Source organism: Chiloscyllium plagiosum, unplaced genomic scaffold, assembly GCF_037043375.1.
Source record: "Chiloscyllium plagiosum isolate Xiang-an unplaced genomic scaffold, Cpla_swu_hap1 HiC_scaffold_40, whole genome shotgun sequence".
NCBI classification, from domain to species: domain Eukaryota; kingdom Metazoa; phylum Chordata; class Chondrichthyes; order Orectolobiformes; family Hemiscylliidae; genus Chiloscyllium; species Chiloscyllium plagiosum.
In genome coordinates this window covers 24897276-24918194 of record NW_028270178.1, presented here as the reverse complement: position 1 = coordinate 24918194, position 20919 = coordinate 24897276, and the positions used below count along the sequence as shown (strand labels likewise).

The following is a 20919-nucleotide window of genomic DNA, read 5'->3' as shown; positions in this document are numbered from 1 at the left end:
TTTTGTCATTTTATACATGATTTGGATGTGAGCAAAAGAAGTATCGTTAGTACATTTGCAGATGACACCAAAATTGAAGGTGTAGTGGACAATGAAGAAGGTTACCTCAGATTAAAACGGGATCTTGACCAGATGGGCCAACGGGCTGAAAAGTGGCAGATGCTGTTCAATTCAGATAAATCCAAGGTGGGCTGCATTTTGGTAAGGCAAATCATAGTAGGACTTATGCACTTAATGATAAGGTCCTAGGGAGTGTTGCTGAACAAAGAGACCTTGGAGTGCAGGTTCATAGCTCGTTGAAAATGGAGTCACAGGTGGATAGGAGAGTGAAGAAGGCGTTTGGTGTGCTTCTCTTTTTTGGTCAGAGTATTGAGTACAAGGTTTGGGAGGTCATGTTGTGGCTGTCCAGTTAATTGATTTGACCACTGTTGGAATATTGTGTGCAATTCTGGTCTCCTCCCTATTGAAAGGATGTTGTGAAACGTGAAAGGGTTCAGAAATGACTTTCATGGATGTTGCCAGAGCTGAAGGATTTAAGCTGTAGGGAGAAACTGAATAGGCTGGGTCTGAGGCTGAGGAGTGACCTCATAGAGTTTTATATACTCATAAGGGGCGTGGATAGGATAAATAGGCAATGTCTCTTCCCTGGGATGAGGGTGCCCAAAACTAGAGAGCATAGCTTGAGGGTGACAGGATCAAGGTATAAAAGAATCCTAATGGGCAGCTTTTATACCGCCCTGGAATGAGCTACCAGAGGAAGTGTTGGAGGCTTGTACAATTGCATCACTTAAATGGCATCTGGATTCGTGTAGGAACAGGAAGGGTTTGGAGATATTTGGGCCAGGTGATGGCGGGTGGACTAGATTTCGTTGGGATATCTCGTCGATAAGGACGAGTTGGACCAAAGGGTCTGTTTCCATGCTGTACAACTTTCTGATTCTATGACTCTAATACAGACGATTTCCATATTAGATCTAGTCAGTGTGAGGAGGAAGAGCATTGCCTTCTGATGATCCACCAACAGAAGGTCTCACCCTTCAAATTTAAAACATTCAACCTTGAGCCTTGTCCTCACTCTGTCCACCGCCACAATTAGTTCCCTGCCTGTTGCATTACCTCCTGGGATCACTTCTCTACACCTCATCGACTATTCTTCCTTCCTAATCCAATTGTCATTGAACTTCACACAAATTCCCATTCCTCACATCTTTCCTTTCCAGTGTGCTTTGTCGTTTTCAAGTACAACAGTGTGGAATGTCGTAATATCCATCTGCTGTCCTTGTCCTCAAATGAGAGGATCAATGGACTACTGCTGTTTCCCTTTGCCATCTCAAAATGAGTTAAGTTGTCTCCTATAATTCCTCCAGTACAGTTTCAAGAATAGGCTTTGTTTTTATTCCTTCAGTGAATGAGGGCGTCGCTGGCTAGGATAAGCATTTATCTCCCATCCCATCTCCCTCGAGGGCAGATTAAGGGTCACTCACATTATTCTAGGTCTAGAGTCACACGTAGTACTGACCAGGGAAGGACAGCAGTTTCCCTCTCTGAAGGATATGAATGAACCGCCAACCGGTCGTCATTAGCCTATTTAATTCCAGACTTTGATTGAATTCAAATACACCCATTTGTTGTGTCCGGGTCCCCAGAATATAACCTTGGTCTCTGGATTGACAGTCAAGTGATAATTCCACTAGGCCATCCCCTCCACCTGCTGATTGACCTCCTCCAGCGTAATAGGCTGTGGAAGAGGCTGAATATAACCAAAAGAACTGCGGGCACTCTAAATCAGAAACAAGAACCGAAATTGCTGTTCATTCAATCAATTCATTATCTGCATCAATATACTGCATCATCGCAGTCTGAAATCCTGACAATGAAGTCCATTACGTGAGTCAACCTTCCATCTATGGACTCCATTAGAGTCGTCCCACCCTGGTAATGATCCGCTATAACTTTTTCCGTCAGGTAGAAGAAACAAAAACCTGAACACACACCAGCAGGTTCAGCAACAACTTCTGCCCAGCCGTTTTTAGATCATTGAATGGACTCTCTTCAACCACGTAATGCTGATCTTTCTAACGCTGATGTGTCTTGTACTTTCTGTAAAATGTAACCTGTCTGCCTCTGTCAAAATCTAATGCTCATATGCAAAACTTTTCACTGCATTTCCACACATGTGACAAAAAATCTATCAAAGCGAATTAAATGAAATACATCCATGCCGATAAGATATCCTAATTTGTCCCATTTGGCCCATATCCCTCTGAACACCTCCTATTCAAAAAGCCAACAGTGTTTACAAAGGAGAAGGTGAACAAGACACCAAAAATGATGGGGACCAGAGGTGATAGAACCTTCATTGACTTTTTGTTCTTTGTCGTCTTTTAATGTGTTTCGAGCTGTGAAGTGGGAGCTGTTTGCTGAGAATAACTTGTGGGCTTTGAGACAGCTTGTGGTAAAATGAACAGACCAAGCAATTTATGATTCTTTGTGAAGCCAGGCCGTGGGGCTAATTGTCGGGTGAGTCAGAATTAAAAGGGTTTCTACTGAGAGCACGACCACCTAGTAGAAAGTCCTGACGATCAGCAAATCATTTTATGCAAATCTCTATGACAGGAAGTGCATAGACAGCTTGGCCTCCCGGTTGTTCCTGTTCTGTTACACGGAGGTCTTGGGCAACAGCAGACGGGAGAGTCTGCACCAACAATTACCTCTGGAGGAGCTGCAAAAGGCCTTCAAGCTCTTAGAAAAGAGTACAAGTTCTATCAGTGATCGCTTATTTTCACCTCTGTGGCACTTGATTGGCCTGGACATGCTGGAAGTGTATAACAGTATGCTTCGAAAAAGTAGATTGCGTGAAACTAGCAAGAAAGCTATCATCCCTCTCATTTCCAATTAGAAGGGGATAGGGAGATCCAACGACCTGTTTCACTGCTAAATTCAGTTTACAAAATTCTGCCTGAGATCATCGCCAATGAGGTCAAGTCTGCTTGCGATCAGTCATTCACCCCGAACAAATCTGTGCTGTTCTGGGCAGGATGATCTCGGAGAATCTTGCACTCCTCAGTGGTATAATTGTCTACTTGTATTTTCGTGAGTTTGGAAACCTGCCTTATCAGCCTGGACCAGCAGGTGGCCTTTGACAGGAAATCACACACCATCACAAGGGACGTACTCTTCAAATTTGGCTTTAGCGACGAAAGCTGCAATCGGATTGACCTAATGGGCATCAACAATGTTAGAGCAGTCTCAGTAAATAAGTAGGAATCAGAACGTTTCCCGAACAGTCCTGGAGTCAGGTAGCGCTGCCCATTATCAACTTTCCTGTTTGGTTCTTGTCCTCGAGGTGAATAAATAATTGAAGTATTTTAATGCGATGTTTCTGACTCATTTGCCATTGCCGCTCCACTGAGAACTCAATCCATTTCTGACCAATTTTGCATCAATTGCTTGTTCTCTTTATTTAGATTCAAGGCTCTGAGTTTAAAATTCAATTTCTTCTTTCTCCATCTTACGAAACAATTTGAGCATTTTATAGTCATTTTTCACAAATACAATGATATTGTTAAATATAGTCATAGAGTCATAGAGATGTACAGCATGGAAACAGAATCTTCGGTTGAACCTGCCTATGCCCACAAGATATCCCAACCTAATCTAGTCCCACCTGCCAGCACCCGGCCCATATCACTCCAAACCATTCCTATTCATATACCCATCCAAATGCCTCTTAAGTGCTGCAATTGGAAGAGCCTCCATCACATCTTCTGGCAGCTCATTCCACCCTCTGTGTGTAAACGGTGCCCCTTAGGTCTCTTTTTTATCTTTCCCCTCTCACCCTAAACCTATGCCCTCTAGTTTTGGACTCACTGACCCCAGGCAAAAGACTTTGTCTATTTATCCTGTCCATGCCCCTCATAATTTTGTAAACCTCTATAAGGTCACCCCTCAGTCTGGAACGCTCTAGGGAAAAGAGCCCCAGCCTGTTCAGCCTCTCCCTGTAGCTCAGATCCACCAACCCTGGCAGCATCCTTGTAAATCTTTTCTGAACCCTTTCAAGCTTCACAATCTCTTTGCGATAGGAAGGAGACCAGAAGTGCACGCAATATGCCAACAGTGGCCTAACCACTGTCCTGTACATCCGCAATATAACGTCCCAACTCCTGTACTCAATAGTCTGACCAAGAAAGGAAAGTTTACCAAACGCCGTCTTCACTATCCTATCTACCTGCGTCTCCACTTTCAAGGAGCTATGAACCTGCACTCCAACGTGTCTTTGTTCAGCAACACTCCCTAGGGCCTTACTATTAGGTGTATAAGTCCTGCTAAGATTTGCTTTCCTAAAATGCAGCACCTCGCATTTATCTGAATTAAATTCCATCTGCCACTTCTCATCCCATTGGACAATCTGGTTCAGATCCTGATGTAATCTGAGGTAACCCTCTTCGCTGTCCACTACACCTCCAATTTTGGTATCATCTGCAAACTTACTAACTTTACCTCTTATGCTCGCATCCAAATCATTTATGTAAATGACAAAAAGTAGAGGGCCCAGCACCGATCCTTGTGGCACTCCACTGGTCACAGGCGTCCAGTCTGAAAACAAACCTCCAACACCACCTTCTACCTTTGAACCAGTTCTGTATGCAAATGGCTCGTTCTCCCTGTATTCCATGAGATCTAAGCTTGCTCATCATTCTTCCATTGGGAACCTTTTCAAACGCCTTACTGAAGTCGATACAGATCACATCTATTGCTCCGCTCTCATCAATCTTCTTTGTTACTTCTTCAAAAAACTCAATCAAGTTTGTGAGACATGAGTTAAAGCTGTCACATTGTGTTCACATTGTGTTCAATGTAACAAATTGCTGCATGCTGACATCTGTGCTCTTCTGTCAATCCAACGCTGCGAGATGCAATCGATTACGTTTTCCAATGTGCATTGTGGCTTTAGGTTCTTGGGCGGTTGTGAACAGCTCAAAATATTGATGTATTCTTTCAGTCTGTTACTGAACATATAACTCCCACATGATCATTAAGACAAAATGTTTTAAAAGTAAACTTTTGACGGTAACTATATCACCTCGCGCATATGTTATTGAGGATCTCCCGAAAATCAACTAGTAACGCACTGGGAAGAACCCTGTCCCTAAATCTGTGAGGCACGGGACGGAAGTGTTTGATCCTGAAGTTTAAGTTTCAGAAGCACAGCAATTTTACAGGTCCAGAATGTGATTCTGCTGCTTTCCACTTTCGCACACAGATTTACTTATTTGGGCCAACTTCATTTCCCTCCAAACTGAGTTTTATCCCAGATTCCTAAAGGTCTAACAGATGTGATTAAGTATTCACAACCACAGGAACATGTCTGCGCAGCTGGGTAGCAATTTCCATCCAAATAAAACAAAACAAACACAAAGTATTCAGGTCGCCCTAGCCTGAAAATCATTTCCAGAAATTGACATGTTGAAAGCCCTTCTACGGAAACCAACGATTACAGCCACACGTTCTTCAGCCTAATGAGCAATTGGATTCAGCCATGGATCAGCTTTTCAATTTCTTGCTCGATTTGCTCTTTTCTACTTTCAGAAACTCGTTGTTTTTTCTCCTGTTGATGATTGTCATAAGGTAGGGCATATGTACCTTGTTGGATATGAAATCCCTGATTGGGGCTATTAATCTGTGCCAACCAGGGAGACCTGGCTGATTCTAAAGTGTGAATGTCTGGGATATTGAGAAGCTGAATACCTGACTCAGTGAGAGGCTGCTGTCAAAGACTATAGATTTGTAAATAAGTTTTTTTCAATGACAAGATGCAAAACTCTGAATGTTAATTCGCCTACCAGACTTTGCTGTGCCAATGTGGACCAGGACCTCGGGCCGTTCCCTTTTAACACTTTCAGGCTCCCACTCCATCCCACCCGCAGTCTACCCTTCCCCTGAAAATGCGCTGATGTTGTTCTTGAACCTGGCCAATGTTGAGGCTGTTTCCCATCCTAGACTCTGTTATGTCAAGACTGATGCTTTTGAAAGAGTCAGTCAGCAATGTTATGCTTGTCCATTGCTGACACTTGATGTTATAACAACATTCACTTGAATTTAAAGATAGGAAGCGACAACAAACGAGTGGTGTCTGGGAAGATCATGTCCATTTGAGAACAGCATCGATTGACCAGAATTATTGGTGGTGAGCCAGCGTTCAATGATGAGGGCCTTAAAGGACACAAACACTGGGTTGTAATATTGGAATTCAGAACGATCTGAGGGGAGTAAAGTTTTCCAGAGAACAATGGGAACCGCTGTCATTGAATAGACAGAAAGATTTCTTGTTGCCTCTTTGTTTCGGGCAAAAAACGGAACGAGAAATTTTTTTGAACTTTTTTCAAGGCTGAAATGAAGGGAGAGTGGCTCAAATTTCTATGTCATATGTTGCTAGGCTATGGCTTGTTCACTCACACTGAACCTGTCCTTCCTTTTTTCAGCGTTCCCATCTCTTTCTGTCCTTTACGGGCTCACCTACCATTGTGATATCCGCAGACATAGCTCACAATCTCATCATGTCAGTCATTGCTGTAGATTATAAATACTGTGTCTCAAGGAATGATCCAAAACTATCAGCCAGAGAACATAAAAAATGAAATGTTGTTCCCACTTTCGGTTTTCCCGAGTATACCAGTCCTCAAACGAAGACACATGTCCCCATCACTACAGGCCTTAATGACTATAATGCCTACCGCTCAAACATTTCATGAAGTTGATATGTTTCCATCTTTATGCGTTCAATTCCCTCCCTGTCTGTCCTGTACATCCCCCTTCAATCTATTCCATCACTGCAAATGTCAGCTATGTTAGGTTTCTTCACTGCACATATGCAGGACACTGCAGGGAACAGGGAATGACTCACCCACGTCTGCTGATGGACAGCTCCTGCGTGCCTCAGCGTCAGGTCTAAAATATCGCGAGGACACTGTCGTTTTGCTAGGCGGATCCGTATTAATTGGAGATTATGTAACCGTTGAGGGTCAAACCCAATTAGGTCGAAAATATGACTGGCCACTGGAAGTCGAAAATCTGTGAATGAAAAAGAAAAGGAACAAAAACCATTGCTACCTCCATCAAGATTTTGTGCTTCAGAATCATCGTCTTAAGAATCAAACACTTCCCTCACGTTCCCCACAGATTCAGGGGCAAAGTTTTTTCGGGAGATCTACGTTTTAATATTTAGGAGATCCTCAATAATGGATGTTTTCAGTGACACTGTTACTGTCGAAAGCTCACCTTTATTATAGATCATTTTCAATGACATGTGAGGTGTTTGTATAGAAATACCACATTGAAATGATTAATTTATCATATCTCACAGCATTGAGTTGCTGAAAGAGCACAAGGTGTCAGCATGTAGCGATTTAATCCACTTTCCCCAAAAAAAACTACACACACAATGCAATAGCATCATTGAGCAACGTACAGAGGAACCTCGATTACCCCGCATTCGAATAACCAAATACTGGATTATCCATCAAGATTACAAGGTCCCGAAGCTTGGCGTTCCATTATCTAAAAAAACAATAGACACAACGCAATAGCAAGATTTACCTCCATATTCGTATTGGGGAAGATTGATCATAATTAGGTCAAATTGTTTATTAAGATGGAGAATTAAGAAATTCAGTCGGAAACTACAGTCCTGAATCTAAATAATGAATTGATGTATAGTTGTGCAGGGATGGATTGAGAGCCTTTGTAAAACGATTATCAATCTGTAGACAATAGTTAATGACGACGAAACGCCTGAAAGCATTGCAATAATTATTCTGGAGTCTCCAGGTCAACAATAAAAGAGGAAAGGTGACAGTGTGCATCCCGGCCTGAATTTGAATTTGATCAGAAAGCTTTCTGATTCGCAACGCTTGATCGAGGCTGTACAAATGACACTGGTGATGAACATTCGGATTGATTAGTGTATTCCCCCTCGAAAGCCCCTTTCAGAGAGCACATCCCACAGGTAGTTAAGCGATATCCTGTCAGAGGCCTCCTCCTGGTCCAGACTGGCGAAGCACGATGCGATTTCGCCTGCCCTGCATATACGTGACCGTTTTCCTGAGTAGTGTAAGGCTCTCAGGATCATCATGCACGGTACAGATCAGACTTTGTCATGGTAAATCACGAATTTCCAAACAGACACGATCCCGTTGGCGATAAACTCAGACAGGATTTTTTAATCTATGCTCACCAATTGAAATTCGTCATTAGTCATCCGTCTCCCCTTTACTTCTTGTGTTATCTAAGCTTCTTTGAGCTAGTTTAGATTGCAGGGGCTGAGCTATATTATATAGGACATAGAACATATAACATTACAGCGCAGTACTTCAGTCCTCGATGTTGCGCCGCCCTGTCATGCCAATCTGAAGCCCATCCCACCTACTCTATTCCATGTACGTTCATTTGCCTGTCCAATGACGACTTAAATGCACTTAAACTTGACGTATCTACTAGCGTTGCAGGCAAAGCATTCCATCCCCTGACTACTCTCTGAGTAAAGAAACTACCTCTGACATCTGTCTTATACCTTTCTCCCCACACTGTAAAGCTCTGTCCCGTCGTGTTTGCCATCCCCATACTTGGAAAAAGGCTCTTCCTGTCCACCCTATCTCACCCTCTGATTATCTTGTATGTCTCTAGTAAGCCACCTCTCAACCTTCTTCGCTTAACGAGAACAACCTCATGGCCCTCAGCGATTCCTCGTAGGACATGCCTACCATAACAGGCAACATCCTCGTAAATCTCCTCTGCACCCTTTCCAAAGATTCCACATCATTCATAAAATGCGGTGACTAGAACTGTATATTGTTTTTAGATTATATTCCTTACAGTGCGGAAACAGTTTCTTCAGCCCAATAAGTCCGCACCGACCCCCTGAAGAGCAATTCACCCAGACACATTCCCCTATATTTACCCCTGACTAATGCACCTCAATCTACGGGGAATTTAGCATGGCCAATTCACCTAACCTGCACATCTTTGGACTGTGGGAGGAAACACACGCAGACACGGGGAGAATGTGGAAACACCACACAGACAGTTCCCGAGATGTGAATTGAACCCTGGTCCGTGGCTCTATGAGGCAGCAGTGCTAACCACTGAGCACTGTGCCGCCTTGTAAATCTGTAATTAGCATAACTTAAACGGAGTTTCTACATCAGGAATGGTGATCCATAAGACAGTATTTGGACAGATTGATTGTGGATGAGGGAGATAATAACTTCCCTCATGGAATAACATAGGCTACCTGTTAAAAGCAGATAGTTAGAAGCATCACCAGCAGGTCCTGGCCAATCAAGTCTCACAGAGTGAACCAACTCAGCCAGTAAGCCATCCCTTCTGGGAAATTTACTCTTGTCTGAGGACTAGAAGGCTTTGGTCATATTTTTCACAGATCGTAGATGGTCCAGCGTCTTCCACTGTGCAGTTCCCTATGACCTCCATGAGAGAGGACGGAAATGACTGAGCGGACTCACTGTCAGTGGACTTCATGTCATGCAGTCTGGTATAAACGGATTTGCTGATCCTCAGGACCTCAGACTATGATGACGTTACTGAGCCATCTTCATTCTTCAGGCTGTTGAGCACACTGCTCTCCCAGCGTATCTCCTAGAAGAAAAAACGTTCGCACATCTCGCCCTTCCCCACAGTGCAGTCCTGGACAGTGAGATTACCTTGGAGACTTCCGAAGTAAAGAGTGAAATTTACTGGCTCTTCACCTCTTGGAGATAATATATGGCATTATACCCAACGGTATGCAACAAGAGTTGGTTCTGCACGCATTTCTGGAGTATTCGCAGTCTCTTTTTCACCTTTAGAACATCTCTGAGTATAAAGATCCTCTTGATGTTCACCTTGAAAGAGTCCTTCCACTCTGACGGACACTCAAAGGGGGTTTCATGTTTCTCCAACTTGTGGAATACCTTTTTAGCTCCTCGATGTTTTCTTGGATGAGTAGTTTCACGTTCAAATTCCATGTGCCCTTGCAAGTCAGTAGGAGGCAATTGTCAGAGAAGAAAGTGAAAAATCACACAACTCCAGGTTATAGTCCAACAGGTTTAATTGCAAGCACACTAGCTTTAGGAGCGACGCTCCTTCATCAGGTGAGCGTCGCTCCGAAAGCTAGTGCGCTTCCAATTATACCTGTTGGACTATAATCTGATATTGTGCGATTTTTAACTTTGTACACCCCAGTCCAACACCGGCATCTCCAAGTCAGAGAAGAAGACTGACTTAACTTTTGAGGATTGACTAAAACCAAATCTAGCCTTTCTCGTCTCACTTCACAGTTGAAACACTTGGGTCTTTGTCAATCTGTCTTGCCATCATCGAAATGCATTTTATTTCAGATGACAGTGGTGGCAGGTTATACATTGTGGAAGCTCCTGAGGCCATTCGCTTCTGATCACCAGACCAATCCAAAATTCCTTCTTCGTTTCTCTGACGTCTTCACATTTATCTTCTGTTCCTTGAGGCAGTGACGGTAAAGGAAGATGCTCTAAGTGGCGTCTGCAGCAGCAGTGTTGTGAACCTGGAACAGAAATACTGGTGTAGATTGGGCCACTGGTGTGGTAGGCCTAGCAACACCATTATCTTGATTGAGTCAACTGAAACAGTGTTAATGAGACAGTGGAACTGAGAAATAAAACCAGGACGGTTGCAGCATGCACAGTCAAATTGAATCAAGCCAGGCAGATATACAGATGAAACTTGATTATCCGAATACCAATTATCCAAAATTCCGATTATCCGAAGGCGATCTTCAGGTCTCCATGAAAACATTACATCAAAGACGTATTTCCAACAGTGATCGTGTCTTTTGGTTACAGTGATTAAACAGGCACTGTGTCCAAATGACTGACTGTCCACACTTTCTCGCCCCACACTTTCCCTTGAGTTCTACACAGGGGTGTACCTTAACACTTCCCTCCCCCCACTTCCCCAGAAAATATGACCAACATTATCCTGTACAGGGCAAAGTTAGAACCTGTCAAAAAATTACAGTGAGAAGTTGTGTGTGACTGTGGTTGTGGGTGTGTGCGTGTGTGTCTGCTTGTGTGTGCACGTGTACGCTCGCTATTTGGAGACTTAATACACAAAAGCAGCAGCAGCAGCTGTTTTGTTGTTGGTGGACAGTCCAGCTGCCCGAAAAGGGGGAGGGGTGCATGTGGTTTGAGGCGCGCAGGCGGCAGTGTTGGACAGGGTTGGGAGTGGGGGAGTGCAGTGATGTTGCATGGGCCAGTGGCGGGGTTTGGCGCGGCAGGTTGTTGGGAGTGGGGGCGTTGATGGGGCCGGGGGGCAGAGTTGGATGCAGGGGGCTGTGCCTCACGGAGTTGGGGGCGGTGCTGCACGGGTGTCGGGGCGGAGGTGGGCGCAGGGGTCAGTGTTGGACAGTATTGGGGCGGGGGCGGTGTTTCACGGGGTCGTTGGCGGGGAGCGATGTTGGGGGCGGCGCCTCGTGCGCTGTGTGCTGCTGCTCGTCGCCTGAACAGAGATCAGACTTGAAAAACTCCGAGCCCCAGAGGAAACACATTTAGTCGATTAATTGAATAATCGATTATCTGAAAGAAATAGTGCCCACCCATCACGTTCAGATAATTGAGATGCCACTGTTCAAGCCTTCAGCTTGATTTTCCATTTAATTGGTTGTTGATGAGACATTGCCACAAGGTTTGGGGTAGAGCAAGATCTGAATTTCAGTAGAACTGCTTTTGACACAGTTCAATTAAAATCCGAAACTTACGATATACAGTACTGTCTTATGTATCAACTTGCCAGAGATAGAAACTGAATTTAAGTTATGCTAATTACATTGTTACGTTATAATATTTCTAAGCCCCTGCAATCGAAAATTACCTGGATAACTATCTCAAAAGTGGTCACATATCACACAAAATGTTGTGACTTCAAACAAATTAGGTGATAAGCTGATGTCATTTGACGTCTAACCTTGTCCACACAAGCCCAAACCAGAACCTTCACGTCAGAGCATAAAGAAGCCACTCAAGTCCTAGCGATCCCACACACACTTCAGAGAATATCACAACAACAAAGCTAGAAACTTGTGAGTAGGAAGGACAGCCCCAAATCCAGTTCAACGAGCTGTAACCGAGAATTTTAAACAGGTGTGTGGGCATAAGCATTTCAGAACTGGAAGGTTACTTGGCAAATGAGAGGGAAGACTGATTTTGTGAAATTGTATATTTTTCTATCTTGCATTTCAAAGATAATGATCTGCGTCTCACTATTAATGTCAAATCGAGGCCAACTCAGCAAGCACATCGATCAGATCATATGGAAACGAAGCTTACAGGGGATATTGTCAATATCGACAGGGAAATGGTCAACATGATGATTAATCGTTTTACCTCAGTATTTTCAAGAAGGAAAAATCAACAAGTAAAGTTTCACTCAAGTCCTTTAGGGAAGGAAACTGCCATCCTTACCTGGTATGAGCTACATATGACTCCAGACCCTCTGCAATGGGCATTAAATGCTGTTCAATACAGTGAAGCTCTCATCCCATTTAAGGCCACAGGGGTCTTGCTGCTGTTGTAGAAAACCTTTTTATCAACTCACTTGCAGTATTGTGAGCAGAGCCAGGCACCACACTTGAGGAAGAATACATCGCCCTTGGAGGGAGTACAGCGTAGATTTGCAAGAATAGTGCCTCGAATGTAAGAATTACGTTATGAGGTAGAACTGAACTAAATCATACCTTGTTTTTGTAGAAATTAGGAGACAGATCAGATGAAGATAAACTATTTCCACTGTTTGGGGACTCCAGAACAAAGGGGCGTTGTCTGAGTCTTCGGGCCAGGGTGTTCAAGAGAGATGGTCGGAAACACTCCTAAACTGAAACGTTGGTCGGGGCTTGTTATTCCTTTACACAAATGACATGGATTTTGTATCAGTTGTTCATTTTAAATCTAAGATAGATTTTTCTTTTCCTTCAGCGTCGATATTAAGGGATAAGTCACAACCACAGGAGCATGATGCTAACTTACAGATCAGCCATTGACAGCCGGGGGGCAGAATGTCCTTTTGTTATGTCACTATGACCAATGATCTCCTCTCAGAGCCTATCCAATGTGTTGTCATCCTTCCTAAAGTACTGTGTTCAGAAGTGGGTAGTGGGCAGTCTTAACCCATTACAAGCCATTCGCCTTTGAAGAGTTCAAATCCAAGTGTCTTTCCCCAAAGTGTGGCTAAAACATTTAATCGTAAAGGTTTAGCAACATTTCCCTTATTGTAGTATTCTATCTTGACTTTGTATGGCTTTTTTTGCACGGCTGTCCAACCATCACAGTCACTTTACAAAACTAAAAGTACACCTTCAAGTGTCTTGATGTTCACTCCAGGATTGGGCCACTCTACTTATATTATCACTCCTTATTAGCCATTGAAAGCTTTCTCAATTCCTACATTGTCTGATATTTGCCTGCCTCTTTCACTGGTTAACCGTGTAAAATGCACCCATAAAAAATCCCACGAGAGTGACTAGCTGCAAAATTTGGAAAACTGCAAGCAGACCTTATTTAGAATACAGTTCAACAGGAGAACAAATAACAAGAGATATGAAAGTCTCACCGTTAGATTTGGTTTTTAATTCAATGGACAAAACATTGCTAAGCTTTCAATCATTGAGTGTGCTGTTGGCATAGACATACCCAGCAACACTGGAATAGAACGAGGCCACTCAACCCCTTCTCCAGCCATTTCCACAAGAACAGAAAGCCATTTAGCTCAAATGTCTCTCCAGAGCTGCTGCTAGACTGCTGAGGTTTCCCAGTAATTTATGGTTTTGTTTCTGATTTAAAGCATACACTGTTCTTTCCATTTTTATTCAGTCTCATATCGGGACTGTTACACAGGGAGAGGCCATTCACCAAGTGGAGGCAATAGCATAATGGAATTTTCACTGGACTGTTCATGAAGGCATCCAGGTAATGTTTTGGGATATTAGTTTCAAAGGTCACTGGAGGAATTTGAATTCAATAGAAGTCTGGAAATAAAGTGTTTAACGATGATCACTTAATCAATTGATTTGCGTCATTTAGCGAGGACTACTGCTGCCCTTACCTGGCCAGAACTACATGTGAATTCACACTTACAGCAACGTGGGTGACATTTACTTGCCCTCGAGGCAGTTAGGGAATGGCAATAAATCCTGGTACTCGTTTGTGACTCCCTCTTCCCGTGAATGAATTAAACAAAGTCTCTATTTTAGACTGACGCAGAGGAAGTGAAGAGTCAATTTAGCTTACTTTGACATGGAAAAGTGGAGCAGCAGCAAGCCATTCGCCTCTTCTCATGTGAGTGCCAGAATGGTGGAAGGGCATTTCGTCTGTCCAACCTTCTCTACATGAAAAAGCGAAGGGAGGAAGGAAAGGGAAATGTGACGAGTGGGGAGTATGAGATGCTATGACAAGTGGATTGGGAATGATGGAGTAGTCGGTAAGGTGGAGAGAGGTGATCCTGCAAGGCAATGCAACATGGAGGCAACAAATTATTGTAATGGAACGAGTGAATGCCAAGTTTCAACGTTGAGACATAGAAAGTTGCAAGGCTGAGCCAATTATTTGTCAGGTCATCGAAAGGGTATACCAATTCTATCCCCCTCCCCCACCACCCGCCCACACAGACTGAAGCTGGAAATCATCTTGGTAACCGTAATCCGTTCCCTGTTCCTCAGTATTTAATTATCTCCATTGCCCTGAATGTAATTCATTATCTTTTGCAGTCTTTGAACCATTTACGATTGCTTTATCGTTCATACACTATCTCTCTCTCTCTCTCTCTCTCCCCACTCTGTATTTAAGCTGTTATCTGTCTTTTGTCATCTCGATACACTGCCCTATATCTAATCCTTTTCCCTTTGATTTGTATTTAGTCGTCCCGAATTGTTGTTTGTTTAACCTGACCTTTATTTGTATTTGTTCCTCTCTATTCCCCGATATTGAATTACCTCTGTCGTTCTCCTTATTTAATCCTCTCACTATTACTCTCCAATGAACCTGCTTGATATAATCCGCAGACATGGTAATCTTTAACACTATCTCTGTATTCAACTTCCTCCTTATCGTTTTTGAATAAGTCCTTTCACTACTACTCACCAATCATCCACTCCATGTTGTATTTAACCCTATCCTTTGCACTGTATTTGACGTCTCCCAGCTGTTCTGTATTCAACCGAGTCGTTCTTATTCTTTATTCAGGAATTTCTCTATTCCTCCGTGTTAATTACCTTCTCTATTCCCTCAATTTAATGTTAACCATACATCCGTTTATTCAACATACTATCTAATGCTCTATTATATTCTCTCAAGTTCCACAAAGGTGGCAATCCATCATCAAATCACTCTGCATTTACACTTGCATAATACTTGATACTGACCCAGCTAGCACAAAGCTGATTCCTCGAGAGAGCAGAACCCCTGACACTCTTGTTTATATTTTTCAGCCGGGACTCCTTGATTGTACCAGGTTACCAACTTCAATCAGAGAACTCTTATCAAATGTGATTAATCTGGATGACCTCATTACAATACTTGCAGCTTCCCCTGTATTAACTGTCTCCCTATACACTTGCCATCACCTATCTTTCTCTGATTCTCTATACAATTTTCTCCCTATCAGTTTCAACTAAATCCTCCCTTTTCTGTCTTAAATTATCTCATGTTCCTCTGTATTCAGCTCTCTCCCTCTTACTCTCGACTTAACCCTCTCCACTTGTGTATTTAATGCTCTGCCCATTATTCTCCATTGAATTCTCTCCCTATTGCAAACTTTAACCATCTCCCTGTCTATATTTAATAATTTTTCTTCCCCTCGTGCTCGACATTTACTATCTGACTCTTCCAGAATGTGTGTTCCGCCACACAATAACCAGAGACTGGGGATCTCGGCTAAATCATTCCCAACAACCGCTAACGCGTGACTTTCGCTGCTCTGTGCTGCCACTCATCTGGCCAGTGCTGAGACTGCACATCTATCACAAAATACTGGAGAAGCTCAGCAGCTGCTGCACATGGTCATAGACACCTTTGCTAATGTTCTGGAGACAGGCATAACTTCAATATGAACTAATACAGTGTTGATATATGTAGGAAAATCTCCAATATACAAGAAACCTGCTGACTCATAGGGCCAAAGGACAGGCTTGCGTGGAATGCCCGTTGCAGGGTCGGAATGGACTCGATGGACCAATTGGGCTTTTTCTTCACTGCAAGGATTTTATGATTTTACTCAAATGCATTTTCTAATGTTTCCTATTTTTATTATCCAATCATCCCCAGTCCTGAACGTACTTTGTCACGTGGGAGTTAACTTACCGTTGTCACCTGTTCGTTCAATTTTTAAATGAATAAATTGAACCATGTTATAATGGAACAGTCCCCAACGTGATACCAATCGGGTATAAATGAAAACTTTGTGATGATATCACATTGGCATTTCGTGCGGAGAGATTGACTGCACGTCGAGATTCATGCAGAAAGTATATTCATTATTATATCAGATGGAGAAAATGTTTCGCACAACTCTTGTGACAATTCCTGGTGACTGCCTTGAAGATTTGAAATTGTGTATATCTGCCTGAGGGTTATCTATGGTTTCCCTCTGAAATTGACAATAATTCTTGGGCAGGTTGAGGCCACCGTCACGCAGCCGATTAGTGATTTAGTCTCAGACTACAGAGATCTTGTGGAATACCTATCATTGCAGATTCCAAAAGAAATGCCTGGGAAGTTAAATTTTCGATTGCATATTTATTCACCTCTTCTGGCAACCTTTCAGGAATCTCCATTTCAATTGGAGACTCCAGAAAGTTTTGATGGAATTAATGAATAGACTCGTGTTTATGCCATGAATCGATCAAACTCATGTGGAAGTCAACCCCGAAGTTTTATATTTTCCATATTTCTCGTGCACTACTATATTGCATTGTAGACCTCTCGCAAAGGAAACTGAATATTCTCATTAACGCAGTTAAACAAAATTGCATTCATTCATTCATACCTATAACTCGAATCATCACTCTTTGTTTACTGTATTTCAACTCTATTCATTCATTCATAACTCTCCTTTTTGCACGTGGTTTAGTGCATTAGTTTAGTTCGTTCATTCAGACCGTACTACGTCTATCAGTCCTTATTGCACTTTGTTCACTATGCATACAAAAGTTAATACTACTAAAATGATAATCATCTTATTTGTTCCATTATATCTGAATAAAAGTGAGATATATTATCCAAACACCGGTATATCTTTAATGCTTTGACAAATAGGTTAATGTTATTGAGGTTCATAACGTATGATAGTAAATGGGAGGAAAATAGGAGAAATTGTCAGGAAAGTTCAAGACACTTCAGTATTTAATAAATGTTTCATTTTAACCGTGCCATTATATCAGATAATGATGATGTTGAACAGTGTGTTTTTTGCAGGATTTCAACCAATCTTTGACATGCTAGTTTTTCATATTGGTCTCTTGCTTTTATCCAGTAATTACCTTGACCATAACACATTGCATTTTTTTTCTTTACACGGGTCTAATTGTGCGACCAAATCGACTTTTGCGAAAAATGCAGTGTTTGTAATGGCGGCATGAATTTCAGCCCTTCAAAACTTGTGCCCGTGCATTGTTTCATTCGCTAAATTGATCATTAGAATATAGTCTTAAAATTTAGACCTATACACGAATATATATGGTAGTCACTTTTGTAAAATATAAACTATGGTGTTTTTTATGCAGGAAGTGCAAATTCATGTTGGGCGAGTTTGTTGCGAGTTTTTCAGTGAATAAGTTTCAAGTTTCACTATGCTGCTGATTGTAACTTGTAGATATTTATGAAAGTATAGCAAGTTGTTTTAAAACTGCTGTTTAAGTCTGGCTATAGGCTGGATGGTTTTGTGCAAAAATGAACTTTCGTTCATTTGTAATTGTTTGCAACCCAGCATGGTATGAACAGAGCGTCTAAAGATTTGTTTCAAAGTTATGAAAACTGAGGGTGAGGGAAAATCCCTTAACTGATAAACTTCTCGTTTCATTTTTGTCGTTTTATTCGTCCTTGTAAAACCTGGTACTGAGTGATTGTATCGATCTGTACTGATGAGAAGGGAATGAGATTGTTAGACAATTATATTAACTTGGTGTAAAAATTGCTTTGATGCCAGACAAAAGTGTTTGGATAAATATAACGCTCTAAAGGTAATAGATAAAGCTGAGTACATTGACAAGAAGCTGTGTGGTAGCTCTTGGAAGAAGCTCACTGCAGTTACAGATTAAAAGTGGCAGTCACAAGTCTTCATCCAAATGTTACATTTTTTGAATATTATTCCAGGAGTGTTTTCTTTGGAATGGTACTGGGAGTGTGTAATACGTACAAGTCGTTTTCTTTCATTTCCTTCATGTGTTGTTTTGACATTGATGAGATTATGCATTTACTGTGTATTCATTGCCTTTGAATCTGTGTTAAAAGTACACAAGTTGAGTTAAATAATTTTATCATCATTTCATTATTCATAAACTTCTGTAATGAAGTGTAAGGAATATTTGAGGCATTGTTCTTTCCGGCTCAGCAAGAGATCAATTTGTTAAATCAAAAGAATATTGTTTATGATCCAGCAAGATAGATTTACTTCTGGGTATTGGCTTATTCTGGAATTAATCACCTAGTATCTGAACAAACGTGAGGCTGTGAAACAAATAGTATAACACGTAAGGAACTGATAAACTAACCCCACTCTTCATTCAGGCGATTCCCCAACTATAGCCCTCTGCATCCAATATATGCTTCAGACCCTGATCAGACATCCACACTGAGACATAATTCCATATTACTTTTCATAACGTTACTGCTCTTCCACTCTGCACCAGAACCAATGCAACTCAAATTCCCTCGCCCCCTGCCAGTCTTGTAATAGTGGAACAACATGAGACACTGAGTGGCTCACAGGTTTTGTGCACAGTAATGTTCATCACCCCATAGTGGGGATAGAATTGCTCTGAGAAGAGAATAGAAGGGATTTACAAGAATGTTGGCAGTGTCTGGGAATTACTTCATTACTGCGAAAAGATGGATCGGATCATTTTCTCTAGGAAAGAGCAGAATGAGAGGTATTGTTTTTGAGGTGTCCAAAATATTCAGAGTCTTGGATGAAGACCTCATCCAGAATCCAGGACACATTTGCCAGGAGATGCAGAGCGAGAAAAAATACATGGAAGGATTATCAGGGACATGAGGGCTAACCCTTTCATTCATGGTACGTCTGGAATTCACGTCCCATTTTGGTTGGCGTGTGAGTTGGCAATGCTTAACACATTTAAAGGGAACCGTAATCTGCAACTAAAATGAAGTAACTCTCAAACTTGTGGAACAGTTGCTGGAAAGTGCGATAAGAACAGAAGCTCGTATCTTCAGTTGATGCAGTCTTTAATAAACACCTTCGTTTTTTCAGAAAGACTAAAGTGATTAGATTGGATTCACTTGGTGATCTAAATGGTCTGTTTCTGTGCTGCACGTTTCCATCAATTCTAAAGAATCATTGGAATAATGTGTAGTGTTAAAGTGAATTCCAGAGGACAGTGACTACGTTCTAGTGTTCCCGAAGAAATGTTTGTGGAGTCAACATTTCTGCAATGCACAAAGTAATGTTGCATGAGGAGGAATAATTGAAACGAAGATTAGAATGTAAAAATTTGTAAAGTAGATTAATAGGTTAATATTACTTAACTTGTTCAGTTACTCTCATTGTAAAATAAAGTGTTTTCCTTTAAAGAAGAGTTGTGAAGGCTTGTATTGTTTATGACCTGCTACGTATTTACATGATCAGTTTAAGTATTAGATGCGCCTGACATGACCAGAGCACAACAGAGAGTCAGAGAAACCCGATGTTTAGTATATCATAATGGGTTGTTCATGGAATGCAGCAGCCGTGTTCAATGATTGCAGTATTGAACTGTTTTGTTTTGAATTATGTGGTTTATTCATGAAATACCAACACGGACATTCCAAAACAATTTGATTCAGACAATGTAAAGAATACAATAAAAACAATAATGTTTTTATTGTATTCTTTACATTTCGGTTTCTTTGGTTTCTTTGCTGTACATGTAAAATTAGAACATGTGCGAAACATGACAAGGAATTGTTGGCTTTCCAAACCAAAATTATGAGAGACTCATTGAGTTCAGAGTTCCTCAGTTTATCATCACAAAGAGAGCTTAAATGGTGGCTTGTGATTTTATTGATGAAACAAACCTTTCTTAGCTCTGTTAGAATTCTCCATCGAACAATTACATCCTCTCAAATGTAACAACTCATGTTTTTATAATATAGTGACCAGATGATAGTCGGTACTCCTAGAAAGAGGACGGAAAATCAATGTGGCTGCAACAGGTGCGTCTTTTCTGAGCTATCTTAGGTGTTAGAGCTGATTTCCTCGAATTATGAGAACAGTAATTATTGTTTTTGAAGCTGTTGCTCTGTTGTGGATCTTCATTTTGATCCAATGACTGGGAAGGAACAGCAGCATATTTACAAATCCGAATGGTGAGTGGCGTGGAGGAGAACCTTCAGGAGTGGCGTTCCCAAGTACTTGATGCCCTTGTCCTTCTCGATGGAAGTGGTCACGGGTTTGAAAGGTGATATCTGAAAATCTTTGGCGAATTTCTGCAGTGCATCTTGTAGAGAGTACACACTGCTTCTACTGAGCGCCAGTGGTGGGGATTGACTGTTTATAGATGTGATTCCAATCAAGCATGTTGATTTGTCCTGGATAGTGTCAAGCTTCTTGCACCCATACAGGCAAATGGGGAATGTTCCATCACATTCTTAACTTGTACTTTGTAGATGGTGGATAGACATTGGGATG

At 41.8% G+C, this 20919-nt stretch overlaps 1 pseudogene; it reads right to left on the bottom strand.

The window, feature by feature from the left end:
- The window catches only part of LOC148138412 (NACHT, LRR and PYD domains-containing protein 12-like), a 46857-nt pseudogene extending 34187 nt beyond the window's left edge, over window positions 1-12670 (bottom strand).
- Between the last annotated feature and the right edge of the window lie 8249 nt (window positions 12671-20919).